This window comes from Alexandromys fortis, unplaced genomic scaffold (assembly GCF_014885135.2).
Source record: "Alexandromys fortis isolate MF-2015 unplaced genomic scaffold, M_Fortis_MF-2015_v1.1 scaffold_64, whole genome shotgun sequence".
NCBI classification, from domain to species: domain Eukaryota; kingdom Metazoa; phylum Chordata; class Mammalia; order Rodentia; family Cricetidae; genus Alexandromys; species Alexandromys fortis.
This window is the reverse complement of record NW_026067976.1, coordinates 5741768-5756652: the sequence shown is the minus strand read 5'-3', so window position 1 is coordinate 5756652 and position 14885 is coordinate 5741768.

The following is a 14885-nucleotide window of genomic DNA, read 5'->3' as shown; positions in this document are numbered from 1 at the left end:
AGAGGGGAACTCTTGTCAACATTTTGAAAGGCTGGCGCCATGCTTGAAAGGGGCTGACGGGAACCACTGATGGGTCTGGCTGCAAAACAATTGTTTATGAGGAGGATCAGTGTCATTCCTGAAGTGAGCCATGCTCGGAATAGCACCACTGTGCTAACAAGCAGGATGAGCAGGGCTCGGATGACATATCTAGTCAGGAAGGGGCCGCTGTTTAAGGGAAGGACTCTCAGAGAGCTGAGCAGGGGACTTGGATGAGAAGTCGTGGGCGCCTTGTTTGCCTGGCTTATTAAAAACTCGCCAAAGTCGATGTTTAGTTGAGTAGCTCATTTTCTGAGCTGCTTGCGGGGTTTCCATGTTCCCATATTAGGTGGAGCACTTCTGGCTGGATTGCTGGACTGTGTCTGTCGTTCACCTGCGTCCGGGCTGTGCGCAGCCTTCATATCCTCCACAGCTGCCAAAGGTGTTTTTCCTGCTGAACTGCAATTGCAGGTCTTACAGACCTTGGGGCTCTCTTAGCCTTGAGGGATCATCTGCCCCCAGCACGTTTGCTACCCCACTGGTGTCAGTGGTGTGATAGTGGGTAGCAGGAGCAGTTGAGGGAAGGGTGGTGTTCTGTCTCTTACCACCTCTTACTCTTTCCCACCCTATTCTGTTTGGATCTTCCATGAGATCAAAGGCTCTTCGGGTGTTACATCAGCTGTAAATTTCTTGATCAACATAGCTGCTCCTACCTCTTCACAGAGGGGAAGCTTGAAATGAAGCTTTTGTATTGGGTCTCCTCTGGCTGCCTCACTCTGGGTGGGTGGGTGATGGACATGGGGCAAGAGGTTGACCATGCTACTGATCATCCTCTCCTAAGCCTGTATTTGCTTTTCTTCCTCCTGTAGATACTAAGGAATAGAAAGCTCCTTTAAGGACAAAATAGAATCTCTAAAAAGCCCATATCAGTGCCTGCCCCCCTCCCCAAATCATCAGCATGTAACACGGGTTTCTGGAGCTTAATTGGACTATTTTTATTAATATTGCAAATGATACTGTTATGATATTTGCCGTATATTTTGAAGTTGCAGCAATTCAACTTCTACATCAGTCACATTACGGATGCCACAAAATGCAGCCTTTTTATTCTCTGTGGCGTACGGAACAAGCAGCTATATACTTGTCTTAATTTAGGAGAAAAGTAGTTCTGCCTCTTTTCTCCTGAAAGCATCCTTTAACAGAACCCAGAGTGCGCAGCTGGAATACGCCGTCGGGTCTGTCAATGGAAGAGGGGGCTGCCGCTAGCTTGCCACATGAGCGTGCCCACTAGAGAGGTCATCTTCTTCACCTTTGACCCATGACATGGGGACAGTGTCCATCTTCCCTATGTTTCTTTGTGGCTGTGCTATAAAGACGGGTGAGAGAAGATCATCAAATGTTTCCAAGCCCTCAGGAGGAAATGGTTGCTTCAGCGATCCAAAGATTTGGAGGAGAAAGACGAGTGAAAATCCTCCATTTCAGTGGTGCTTGGAGCTTGCATAGAAAGCAGGAATCACTTCCAGAAGGCTGTGCAGGGTGTGGTTGAGAGGGAAAGCTGAGCCCAGCTCCTCAAGGCTGGACCATCTGGCCTCCCTCCTCCCTCACCATCCTTCTGGTGCCCACCTGGTGGAGGTCCTGCCTGTCCACCGTGGTGGGGTTGGGGGGCGGGGGAGGTGCTCTAACACCGTGCTGGCGCTGCCACAGCAATCCAGCCAAGAGACACGAGAGCCCATTAATTGGCTAATTTTGCTTATAATGTCTGGTCACTGCTTGGCAGGAGCAGCTGTCTGTCGGGCCATATTTGTTGGGGCTCACGTGGAGATCTGGCCTAGCTAGAAATGATTCTTTTTGTTGAGTGGCCCTATGCTCCTTCTATCTGCTCCACTCTCAGAACAACTTGTGGTCGTGTGTAAATCCGGACAAGCCTGAATAGAAGAGAATGTTTGCGAAGCGCAAACGTGCTGTTTCTGTCTGACTTCTGAGTCTTCCCTGGGGGGGGGGGGGAAGGGGGGGCAGAAGGTAGCTGGAACACTTAATGCCACAGGCTGCCTGGAGAATTTTCCGGAAACCAGACCCTTCAGCCAAGCATGCCCTTCCTGATGGACATCTCATGGTCTGAAGTCACCCTGGTTCTCGAGTGGAAAAGGAAATAAAGCACTCTGAGTGTGCTATAATCTGAACTTCAACATTTCCCCTGAGCTGTGTGTGTGTGTGTGTGTGTGTGTGTGTGTTCCTAAATTATTTGGCTCTTAGTGGAAATTTCCTAGGAATTGGTGACTTAATGCTGCCCTCCTCATTTCTACTCTTTCTCTGTGCTCTTAGTTCACCGACAGTTTGTTACAGATGTTTTTCTTTTGTTACAGTGTCGCCATTCTTCTGTAACTTCCTGCAGTCCTGATACCATTTTCATAGTTCCCCTTTAGATTGAGAGACTGATCAATTTACTATCAACATCACTATCTTTAAGAATGTTCTATTCTTGTCCTTCCTTACATTTCCCCTCAAGAAAATGCTATCACCCCAATCCTGTATCTGAACCAGCTTTGAGCCCCCAGTTTGCCTACCTCTCACCTGCATTTGTCAATGAGTTTCTGACCTCCATGTCCTTCCAAGGACACTCTCCCCATCGAAAGAGCGCTGCTTGCCTGGTGCCCACACAGGAAAGTTCTCTCATCTTCCTGCCTGCTCGATACTTGATTGCTGCTTTTTGTGGCATCTCAGCCTCTTGGGTATCCAGGGAGTACGCACCTCGACGTCAGATGTTTTCTTTCCCTAACTCCCTTGGATCTCGCTATGGCTGCAGGTACTTGGGATAATTTAATTTTCTTGCCTGATGATGAGAACTCTGGCTTGCAAAAGGGGAAATGAGGTGCAGATAGATTCCTCGGAACAGATTAGCGGGTTGATTGGACATGGAGTTCGTCTTGCTGCGCGGGAGCCGTTTGGGCGCATCCTCTAGAGCCCTCATTCCTCTCAGCTCCCACGTGTGCGCAAGGCAAGAGGCCATTCTTTAGTCTATGCTCCATTTCTCCTAGACTTTGAGGACATTTTGCAAATGATACTTGATAAAAATGAAAAACATTGTGTTACAAAGAGCAACAACCTTTATCCTATTTTTCAGTTTCTAATAAGGTCTCAGAATGTGGCTTGTTTTTCTTGGGAAAATAATTCAGTCAACAGTTACACTTCTTCTCAAGGATGAGATAGGGCTATTGAAATCCAATTCCTGTTGACTTTTTAAAAAACTGAAATTATGACTCAAGGGTTGGTGTGTGTGTGCGTGAGTGTGTGCATGTATGTGTGTGTGTACATGTGTGTGCGTGCGCATGTGCATGTGTGGGATTCTGGTAAAAAAAAAAAAAAAAAGCAAAGCTGCAAGTATCTTGGAAGAATGTCCACAGCAAGACTTGAGGTTAAGAGCAACTTTCAGGAGCTCAAGTTTCGCTGTACACCCTGAGTCCCGGCCAGATTCAGTAACAGGCTGATTTGCGGTTGTGACCCTTGAGGACTGGCAAATTTGATAGTTCGTCTGGATTGGTTTCTTAGGGACCCCAGCTAGTTTGTGGGAGAGAATCTGTGTCCAATTTGGATGCGGTACACAAGGAGGTCTTACTTTTGCCCTCCAGAGAAATCTAGGATTCCTCTGCAGGAAGCCATGCACGGGCTCGCGCACAGGACAGATCCCACGCATTCGCTGCTGGCGTAGCTGGGCTTTATGAGGGTTGAGTGGAGAGACTCTTCCGGCTGCACTGTAGTTCAGTCTGATGTCTTCATTGTGCGTTGATTCGTGCTTAACAAAAAGGAGGACATGGTCTGAGGAAAGAAGCTTAAAGTCTCCAAACGAGGGAGAGAGCGCTCTGCACCCTCAGGAGTGGGCAGCAGCCCACCTTTACCTTTTCACCAGCCGTGCCCTCCCTTCCTCGGGCGTGGGGGGGGGTGTCAGTGCCGATCACCAGACCTCCCTCTGGACCCGAACTTGAAAGAATCATTTCTGATGCATAATTAATTTGCAAACACCAGAGCTGGAAAAGCTGGGGTAGCTACCCACTTATTAAGCCCCATCCGACACTTCCGTTGCTTTCTTCCCCGGGGATCCTCGCACATAAAATAATTATATCTGCCTATGTATCTTGTCACCAATCAAGTCATTGCTCTCTGTTAAAGCAAGACAAATACAAGCCTACAGTTTCTTCTGGAGGGAAACAGCATAAGTGAATTATTTTGAAAATTCGATTGTGAGATATGCCTGTTTTCTGTAGGGGGAGGTGCACGAAAGCACAGCCTTGTGCTATGGAACCCCAGCTCGGCTGCAGTGGAATAAACTTTTCGTGTGTGCTGATGAACGATGGTAGAAGAGAAATAACACCCAAACAAAACAGGTCAGCAGGAGAAGGGAATAGAATCTGTTTCCAGATAGTACTTGGGGAAGGAATGCAAGCACTTCCTCTTCCTCCCGGGTGCCCACTGGAGTTTCCTCTTTGTTTTTGTCCAACCTTAGCTTCTCTGCCCCTGGCCTGGCAGCGAGGGAAGCGCCCACCACAATGCTGATATCATGTACACAGCATGAGTTCAGAGGGCCTTTCTGCTGTGCCGGAGGGATGATAAGGAGGGACAGAGCAAATATTTTGTGTGTTTGCTCATCACATTTTTTTTTATTTAAAAACAAAAATCCTGGATGTTTGAAAACAATTGAAACCCCTGCATAGTATTTAAATCAATAAAAGAAAATACACAGACAACCCAAAGGGCAACCAAAAAGCACATTAACATAAGATAGTATAACCATTGACTCATTGGCTTCTGCTTTCTTCCCAGGTAGGGAAGACACATGTGGATAGTGTGGTTTCCAGGGCCGTCCCTTTGTAATGTCTTCAAAAAACCTTATCTTATCTCTGGCACAATCCAACCTCTACCCCGTGTCCCACGTCTCCAGGATAAGAACAGTGAATGCGTCTGAGCCCAAGAAAGCAGTGTGTTAACTGCTGGGTGGAGGGAGACATGGGTGAGCGTGCATTCTGCATCAGAGCCGCAGAGCAGCGGGATGGATGGGTGCCTTTATGTTGTCTGATAATGCGGCTCTTTGAAACGTTGCTGGCGGACTCTCTTCACATCCTGTCACACAGGACGGGAAACGGGACAGGCCCTTTTGCTTCTCGATTCATCGACCTGCCATACAATACAACAAACCAGCTTTTTTCAAGACCACTGAATGAAGGCCTGTGCCTGCAAGGGGAATTTAATTGGATTTCTTTATGGGTTGCAACAATCCAATGAAACATTATGTAAGAAAGGCATGATTCCGTTTCAGCATGCACTTGAATAATAACTTTTTTTATTTATAACAAGAATTCTTTAAAAATAATAAGGATTTTTTTTTATGGAAACACCTTGTAACAGCACTTTTCGGCTCAACTCGACCAGGAAGCCCAGCTTTATCCACAGCAGCTTGTGTTCCATGGACGTCTGTGTCATTGTCCCCACTTAGAGGATGGTTTTAAATGCATAGATTGCAAAATGTTCAGCATGAAGCCAGAGGCTTTCAGAAGCACTTGCTGTGCTTTCTGGAAGAGCGATGCTGTTTTTAACAATGCCCCCTGCTTTGAGCCAAAGTGCATTCGTGCACCCTGGAAAGTAGGCAGATGGCTATCACCCCCTCCGCGCTTTCGAACTTTGTCATTGCGGAAGATTAAGTCCTCCGTGGCATTTTGACATGTCCAACTTGGTTGGGACGACATTGGAAATGCTTTCTTATCCTCCTCTTGGAAGTGCACAAGCGGTAGTTTGTGCCTGAAATCGTTCGCGATGTCCGCTCGCTAAGTTTGCCTCGTATTTCCCTGCTTCCAGGTGTTCTTTCTGGCTTCCTGGGCAGCAGATGGAGTTAAAACAGGGCTCAAGACAGCCACCTCCACCCAGGATTATCCATAAACCCGAAACCTAAGGTGGCAGAACTTCCGTTTATTCCTTTGTGACCTCAGCCACCCCATTCATTTTCTTTCTGTTTTTATCCTTAAGATCTGAATATATCTTTTTCATCAAGGTCAACTCAAAAGTCCACATTTATCCATCGTGTGTTCAACAGTTGTCTGCTCTGAAAGGCTTCCTGCAACACTGGATGTGTTCAAAGTGAGAAGCCAGAGCTTGCTCCCTGGATTTGTACGGCCTCTGACGTGTGTGGCCCCTCTGTTATTGCTTATGTGATGTTGTCATGGCTGCGCCCTAAATAGACAAGTAGGGCAGAACAGAATCCCCGACCTTGCTTGGCATTGTGCCCCCAGCACCCATGACAGTGCCTGCCATACATAATTTAATTAAAAGTCCATTAATGTGTGAATAAGTTGATAGTATAGGCATCTCTCATATACACAGTTCTAAAAAACTGACAATTTCTAATTTTTCCAAAGAAGCAACCTTGCGACATTTTGAAGACATTTTTCAATGTTTTTCAACTGTTTATTTATGGGGTGGGGCATGCACAGATAAGTGCAGGTTACTTCAGAATCTGGAAGAGGGTATCAGATGCCCTGGGCTGGAGTTCCAGGTGGTTTCAATCTGCCCGATGAGGGTTTGGGGAAGTGAACTCAGGTCTCTTGGAAGAGCACTGACTGTGACCAACTGAGTCCCAGCCCCCACATGAAAAATTTTAAACTTCTGGGTCAGGAGTCCATGCCGAATTTCCATAGACATGGACTAGAACCACTAATACCCACTCTTAAGAAACAACATGCTTCCTGCCCTATCCGCACAATGAAAAACTTTCAATACATCAAGAAATTGGTCGAGCAGGACAAACCAGCAATCCAGTCCTTGGTGTTTACACACTGTCTTATAATATTATTAGCTAACACTAAAATGTGCTTTGCAGTTTTCAATTTTTGACCTCTTGTTTTGTATTCACTCAACAAACACCCCAAGTCTAATGTTCTAATCAAGCTGCGCCAAATAGTCAGTCTGATGGAGGAGGCGAATTCTACATCGATTATCACGCAGATGACTATAACCGCAAACACAGGTGCTACACACGAAAGCACTGGTGACCAGGGAGGTGTGGGGGTCATTTAATCGCACTTGACCTTTATAGCTTTGTGGAGGCTGCGGACAAGCGTCCGTGGTCCCCTGTTGAAGCTGGGATAGACATTTACAATGGCTAGCAAGAATGGAGGAAGGAGAGAACCCACCTCTTCTAAGTGAGAATGGCTCAGCGTTGAACGGCTTGAGCTGTTGGCCCGAAGGCCTGGAGTTTCCTGACAGGTGGTAAAGGTGTCCAATTTTGTGAACGAGAAGGACTTGAAAGCCAGACAGCAGGCTTTTATCAGAGTATATCCTACCTCAGGGACTTGTTGGGTCTACGCAGTGCATGTGTGTATGTGAATGTGTGGGCAAGGGTGCAGGAGCGTGGTGATGGCAAGTGCAAGTTACATGACGTCCTCCAGCCTCCTGTTCCTGAGATTGCAATTGCTGCTGCTGGAGCATCCATAGCTTCCCTGACACGATGTAGCTGTCTCTACAGACGGTCGAACGTGCACCATCTTGACGGGTGGTGCTTAGCTTGACTAAGAAAGTTGTCCAAGAGCACGGAGCTAGGAGGCAGCAAGGCTTGTATTTAAATACTATTTTGTTTTGCTTGTCCCAAAACACGTATGTTGGCATCGTGTTACCTGCTGGGCTTTCTACCGGCTGATCTGTAGTCCTCATGTTTTTATGATCTTGGTGTTTGCTGCTGCATGGCTTCCCTGTTTCCTTCACTCACACTTCTGCAGAGGCAATGGAGGATTCAAAGAGCAATCAGACCATCTGTGTTTATGCCATGTAGACTCAAAAAAGAGATTTCAAGCCTTGGTAAGTGCTTCCGGCCAGCACACACACAGATACAGAGATGTTTGCACAGTGGTTCTCAACCTGTGGGTCATGACCCCTTGGGTTGTATAGTGGATATTTCCATTATGATTCATAATTGTAGAAAAACAATAATTTTATGGTTAGGGGTCACCACAATATGAGGGACTGTATTAAAGGGAAGGTTGAGAATTCCTGCTCCTCAGCTTGACTTAACTCTATTTTCTTGCCACCAAAAGAGACTTCAAATGTGTCCAAGCCTCTCCGGCTTCAGTGGGTCCCACATGTGCACATCTGGAGACAGCATTTGGCTGGAGAAGAAGAAGTGGATTGTCATTTTCAGTGACCATAAGAGAACACTTGATGCAACAGCCCCTTTTACCATGGGAAGCAGCTTCATTGGTAACAATCCTAATCTCCCTTTGCGGCGGGTGAACAGGATAAGGATGCTGGTTGCCAAGGGTCATGGGGAAGGGGTGGCGCATGGGGAATCACTGAGCATTCATGGGAGGAAATACAATCACAGAGCTGTAAAATCGCTGCCATTCAACCCCACTCCCGACAGCTCCAACCCCTCACATTTAAGCTGCTCATAACTTTACGACATATTCTCCTTTTGGGATAAAACTTTCCAAGTTCAGTGTCTGCTCCCCAGAGGCCAGCTCTTTATGGGAAATTTGTGCTAAATCAGCAGAGCTGCATTCAAGTTGGAGAAATTCAAGACACTTTCTCCCTGCCTGCATGAGAGAGACAGGGAGCGGGGAGCCTCCCCCGAGATGGCTGTCTCGGGTTGACTCTTGTTTCTCAGCGTTCCAGGCTCGGATATGATCAGAGTGAAGATGAGAACGGTTTCAGAGCTGTCTGGATCAATGACAGAGCCAATAAACGGATATTGTCAGTGAGTGGAGACAAGCAAGAGAGGGCTGAGAGGAAGCAATGAACACACAGAGATATTATGAAAGGAAATAATGGCCGAGAACCTCTTTGATTCTGGGGAAAACCAAAATAATTTCTGGATTTAAATAGGAAGGTATTCTTCTAGAGAGCATCTCTCTGTACCCAGGAAATCTTGAGGCAACATCTTAAACCGTATTGCTAACATCTATGGGCCATCCACCGAGGGAAAGACATCACACAAAGCCATTGGTGTCTTTTTCTCCTTATTCTCCCTCAAGACAGATGTGCAAGAGAAGCATGTTTATTCATTCCGCCAATTGCTTATTTCCCCTAGAAAGTACTATGTGTTTAAGATGGAAAACAAGACCACAATGCCCCTTCCCTGGGAACATCACATCCTCAAGGGTCATGGAAAGGGCAGGCAGCAAACAAATCGGCAGAAAAGACAATAAAACAAGTCTGAGATAGAATCTGCTGACCAGAGAAGGCCCTCCAGAAAAGGTGACATCTAAGCAAGCCTTTGGGAATTTGTTAATCTGGGGAAGAAGACGCAGTGATAAAGGGAGGACAGAGGACAAAACCAAGTGGAACAGCCAGTCAAGAGCAAGGCCGTATGGTGTGTGAGCCTCAAGGAGGCTTTAGAGCTTTTGTTCTAATGGTAGAAGCAAGGCACTGACAGGTACATCTCTAAGCACACCAGCTTCCATGACCCTTGAGTGAAGTGGAATTCTAGTTCTCTTCCATGGACCATCCAGAGGTGCGATTACAGACTTGTGAGGGTGGTTCTGCTGCTTCCTTCCCTGAGGTGTGATGGTGAGCAATGACCCATTGTGAAGGAAGGGAGGAAGACAGTTTTCCCTTCATGCAGTACAAGATCAGGAAACTGTAATAACACTCCTGTTTATAACCCGTGTGCCCCAGCCAGTTCTGTGCACACCAACTGCAAGAGGGGCTGGAAAACAGAGTCAGTTATTAGCCATTAGCAGAGAAGGGCCTGGGGTCTGGCATTATAGGAACAAAGGGAGCAGACGCTGTGGGATAACTAGGGATCCATCTCAGACACCTTTGAATGAAGGAGCGACACAGCAGCCTGCCATATGTTTTAAAGCCTCAGATAGAGAGGATGTCAGGAAGGTCACCCACAAAAGATATCGGGGCTGTTAGTAACCCTGGCGATGGGACGGGTTTAGGTGAGGGGAACAGGGATGATATGAAGTGGAGAAATCGAGATGGGTTTAAAGGCAAAGCTGGAGAGATTTCTTGAACATAAAAAATGAGAAGTATGAGAGAGAAATAGATATCAGGCACAGCTTTTCAAAGAATGAAAGGAACAGACTTGCCATCTGACCACGATGGGGAAGACTGGAGAGAAGCAGGTTTAGGAATGAACCTCAGAGCCAGTTTTTCTTTTTCTGTTCCCTTTTCTTTTTTTGTTTTGTCGAGTCAGCATTCCTCTGTGTTGCTTTGGAGCCTGTCCTGGAACTAGCTCTGTAGACCAGGCTGGCCTCGAACTCACAGAGGTCTGCCTGCCTCTGCCTCCCAAGTGCTGGGATTAAAGGCGTGCACCACCACCGCCAGGCTCAGAGTCAGTTTTTCACGTATGGAGTAAGAGGTGCCAGCTGACATTCAAATAGAAATTTCCAGAAGGAATCTGGAGTCAAACCCTTCGCTGTAGGAGGAGGGCTCCGGAGCTGTACCCACTAGAAGTTGCAGGTGTTGAGATGATTTTACAACTATGCAGGTCAGTGTGGGCGAGATGCGTGGGAGGGTCCCGTGTAGGAAAGATACGTGGGCCAGTCCGGTGTGGGTGAGATGACCAAGTCCGTTCACCTATGACAAAGCCTGTACTTCCCTCACAATCCACACAGGTAGAGGCTTTTTCTCGCTCAGGAACTGCTGGTCTGACCTTACAAACCCATCGGGACTTCATCTCCTCTTCCTCTCCCTCTGCACTATTTCGCCTTTAATTGTGCCCTGATCACTTTACTAGATGCAGACCAGGCTTGCGACCTTCCCCTAAGTCATTCCAGATTGTGTAAAACCGATTTCTGTCTGTCTGTGCCTGGCTCTGAGACACTCCATTTTCTTCACAAGTCACTTCTGACTCCAGTTTTTTTTTTAAATTTACTTATTTATTATGGATACAATATTCTGTTTGCATATATGCCTGCTAGAAGAGGATACCAGACCTCATTACAGATGGTTGTGAGCCACCATAGGGGTGCTGGGAATCGAACTCTGGTCCTTTGGAAGAGCACGCAATGCTCTTAACCGCTGAGCCATTTCTCCAGCCCTCTTCGCACTCCATTTTGAGAGTGGAGGATGACTCTACCCCTCGACGGAAATGTGTTAGCTCCGTATGTTGGTACCACCTATTAGGCGCAGACTGAGAAATAACTTACTTCTAAAATAGGAAGGGAACATCAAAGCAAATATCAAAGTAAACTGGGAATATAGGTGCATGGGATGTATTAATATTGAATCAGGAAAGCCAGGCTGAAGAACGCAGGCAACTCAGACTGAGGAAAAGGTACAGTTCCTTCAACTGGGCCCTATAAAGAGGAGGGCCCCTAACATGGTTATGGTGTTGATCCCACTGTCCTGTCACTTTTAACACTCCCAAGTGCCTCCGCGGTTGGGCTTGACTCAATCCCGGCTTTGACTCAGTTTACTGGACACGCCATCCCTCCCCTCATCTGCTTAGCTCCACAGAGCTGACACCCATCCATCTGCCAATTCATTTCCTAGACTTGGGCCTGCACTTCACCTCTCTAGTCTCCACCAGATCTCACTTTGTAATCTGACTCAGCAGCAGCACAGCAACACCAGCAGCAACAGCACAACAACAGCAGCAAATAGCAGCAACAGTGCAGCAGCAACAACAGCAGCAGTAGCAGCAGCAACATCAACAGCAGCAACAGCGCAGCAGCAACAACAGCAACAGTAGCAGCAGCAACATCAACAGCAGTGCAGCAACAGCAGCAGCAGTAGCAACAGCAACAGTAGCAGCAGCAACAGCGCAGCAGCAACAGCGCAGCAGCAACAACAGCAGCAGCAGCAACATCAGCAGCACAGCAACATCAGCAGCAGCAGTGCAGCAACAGCAGCAGCATCAGTGCAGTAACATCAGCAGCAATAGCAACAGTAGCGGCAGCAACAGCAGCAGCAGTAGCAACAGCAACAGCAATAGCAGCAACAGCACAGCAGCAACAACAGCAGCAGTAGCAGCAACAACAGCAGCAGCAGTATCTCCATCAGATCTCCAGCCTGGCTTCAGCATCTACTCTTGCAGGTACCTCCTCACCTCCTAGGTTTCTTTGAAACTCCATGAACTCTGCTGTGGCCTCTTTAACCTTTTGTATACGTTCTGTAACCTACACATGTACATTTATAGAGATTTATTTACTGTGTGATGTATAATGTGTGATCTGAGGGTCAACATTAGTGATTAAGATTGAAATAAAAGAACTTACTTTCGCCTCAGCCAGGCTATCAAGAAAAGTGGAGCAACATGGTGAATGGCTGCCCATGAAAGCCACCATACTTTGTGAGTTTAGTGTCATTCAATAAAGTCTGACATCATGGAAAGAAACAAACATGTTTATCTGTGCTTCTAGCATAGCATGCTTATGACACCAGGGAAAATAAACAAAATAGATTTTAATCTGGCAGAGAGGCTGTGCAAAAAATGCGATGTCCTAGGAGCTAGACACCCTAAAGATACCCCTCAGGATATAAGATTGGGTTCCAGTGGGGTGGGAAAGGCAGTTATGGGTCCCAGAGCAGTGGGGGAAGTGGCTGAGGTTGCTGGGGAAGAGGGGAATGACCCTGCAGCAATTCCAAGGATCCTGAGCTTGGTAAGGAAGCTCTGGGACATCTCTGAACACAGGCCACAGGAGACATGGCCTTGGTTTCCGTGCTCTGTTTGGGCTACAGGAAGGGATTGTTTATAGTACAGCCATTTTAGAACAAGTCTTTACAAAGACAGAGCAGCATTGTGCACCTTCCCCCAGCTCTTTTCAATGTGAGCATCTGCTAGTTTTTACCAGGTCTGACTTACCAGGAAAAGAACACATCCCGGAGTGGAGACCGCCGAGAATGCACTGACAGGCTGCCTTCACTGACTCATATTCACTACCGTCTATTTTTGATTGATTCATGGAGACAAGAGATTTTTGGAACCCCCACACCTTCATAAAACTTGAATTATGTCCTTCTTGAGACTCATAGCTGTAGCCCGACCCTCTGACCTCAGAATGTGACCTTACTAGTCAAGATGAAGGCATAAGGGTGGCCCCAATTCTATATTACTAGTATACTGTACGAAGGAGAAACTTGGGCACAGAGGTACCCTGAGAAGGAAGGTGACATAAAGGGACCAAGGAAGTAGATGGAATCTCTAAGGCGTGGAGAGAGACCTGGGACATACCCTTCCTCACAGCCTTGAGAAAGAACCAGCATAGTTGGCACCTAGATCTAGAACCTGGAGACCCCAAAAGTGAGGTTCCTGTTGTCTCATTCACCCAGTGTATGGTACTTTGTTACTATACGTTAACAAACTAGTGTAGGCCTTTATATATGTAACTTCAACCAGTGTGCACAATAGGACACTATACTTAGCCTGGAGATCATTTAAGCCCAAAATATCTATTCACCCCAATTTTTTGTGAAGTCCTATGCTTGGTCCCCTGGATTTGCTCTTCAGAATCTAAGAAGCATCTTTCTGGGGCCACGAGCTGCCATGGTACTAATGGAATTACACCACAATACTCCTTAAAGAAAGACAGTAGCACCAGTTCAGGGGGGAAGGAGAGTCCTTTGCGGGTGACTCCTATCCTCTTCAGGATTCTCTGACTTCAGAATCAGCCTGAACTGTGAGGCAGGAGTCAGTTGTCCCGTTTACTGTGTCCTTTTGGTCTCTGTTCCCTTGTGTCTTCAATTGGAGCATCTTTCCCCGCAAGGGCAGTTTCTATCTATAAAGATGCATCTGGCGAGGGCAGCTTGAAGGTGGGATTATCATTTCTTATGAGACAGTTCTAATTTCTGTCCTCACGGCAAGCTGGTGGAGGGCACTTGTGGCAAGAGCAGTGGCATTGTTGGTGGTGACTCTCACATAGACACCGCACTGTGTGGCGTGGGTAGGAGCGAGGCAAAGCAGATGAAGCAGAAAGCACAGCACAGACAATCTATGAACATCCTACATCTCTCACTCAAATCAACTAGGAGGCTGCAATGGTTGGAATGAGATGAGAGATCAATTAAGGTTAGTGGGTTTGTTTTTTCTTTTTTTCTAAGCAGCAGACAGTTTTATTCAATGCGAGCCAAAAGCAGATGCAGCTCCCTGCAGCCTTCAGCCATCTAGTCAGACCCCTGGGGGCTGGCAGGTCACTCACTAAGTGAAGTGGGAGAGGTCTGATCCTGTAACCTCAGGGGAAGAATGGGTCTGGGTAAAGAAGGGGCAGCCACGAAATGGCTTCCTGTTTGCAAGGGCGGAGCCCATGTTCCTGTGATCCTCATAGTCTCCGTGGGATCCCAGGCAGAAACTGGTAAGAAAATAAAAGAAAATGATACAAGACAAGAGAAAAGACTTTCTAAGATACCTTTAATACAGAACTCAAGAATAATATATATGAAGAACTCACCAATAAGAAAACAAACTCAAACAAATGAGAAATAGGCAAAATATCTGAATAGACACCTCATTAAAGAAGACATTAGCATGAACGATATGAATGAGACGGAGATGTGGTTCGAAAAAGAAATGTCCCCATGGGCACATGTGTTTGAATATTAGGTCCCCCAACTGGTGGCTCTCCTCGAGAAGGTTACAGAGCCTTCAGGAGGTGGAGCCTTGGCAGAGAAGTGCAACCCCAGGCTGGGATCTGATGTCTTATAGCTTGCTGTTGCTGTTTTCTTTTCCTGTGTGTCGTGAGGCTTGACCAATTCTTCCTGCTCCTGCATCCATGCCTTCCCTGCCTTTGCCGAGTCGGACTCTGTCCCTTTGGAATTGTAAGGCAAAACAAGCTCTTTCTCTTCAGAGTGGCGCTTTGTCAGAGTATTTTATCACAGCAACAGAAAATAAACTAATCCAAGAGACTCAGCATGATGTAACTCTTGATAACTGCCAATCCAATTTA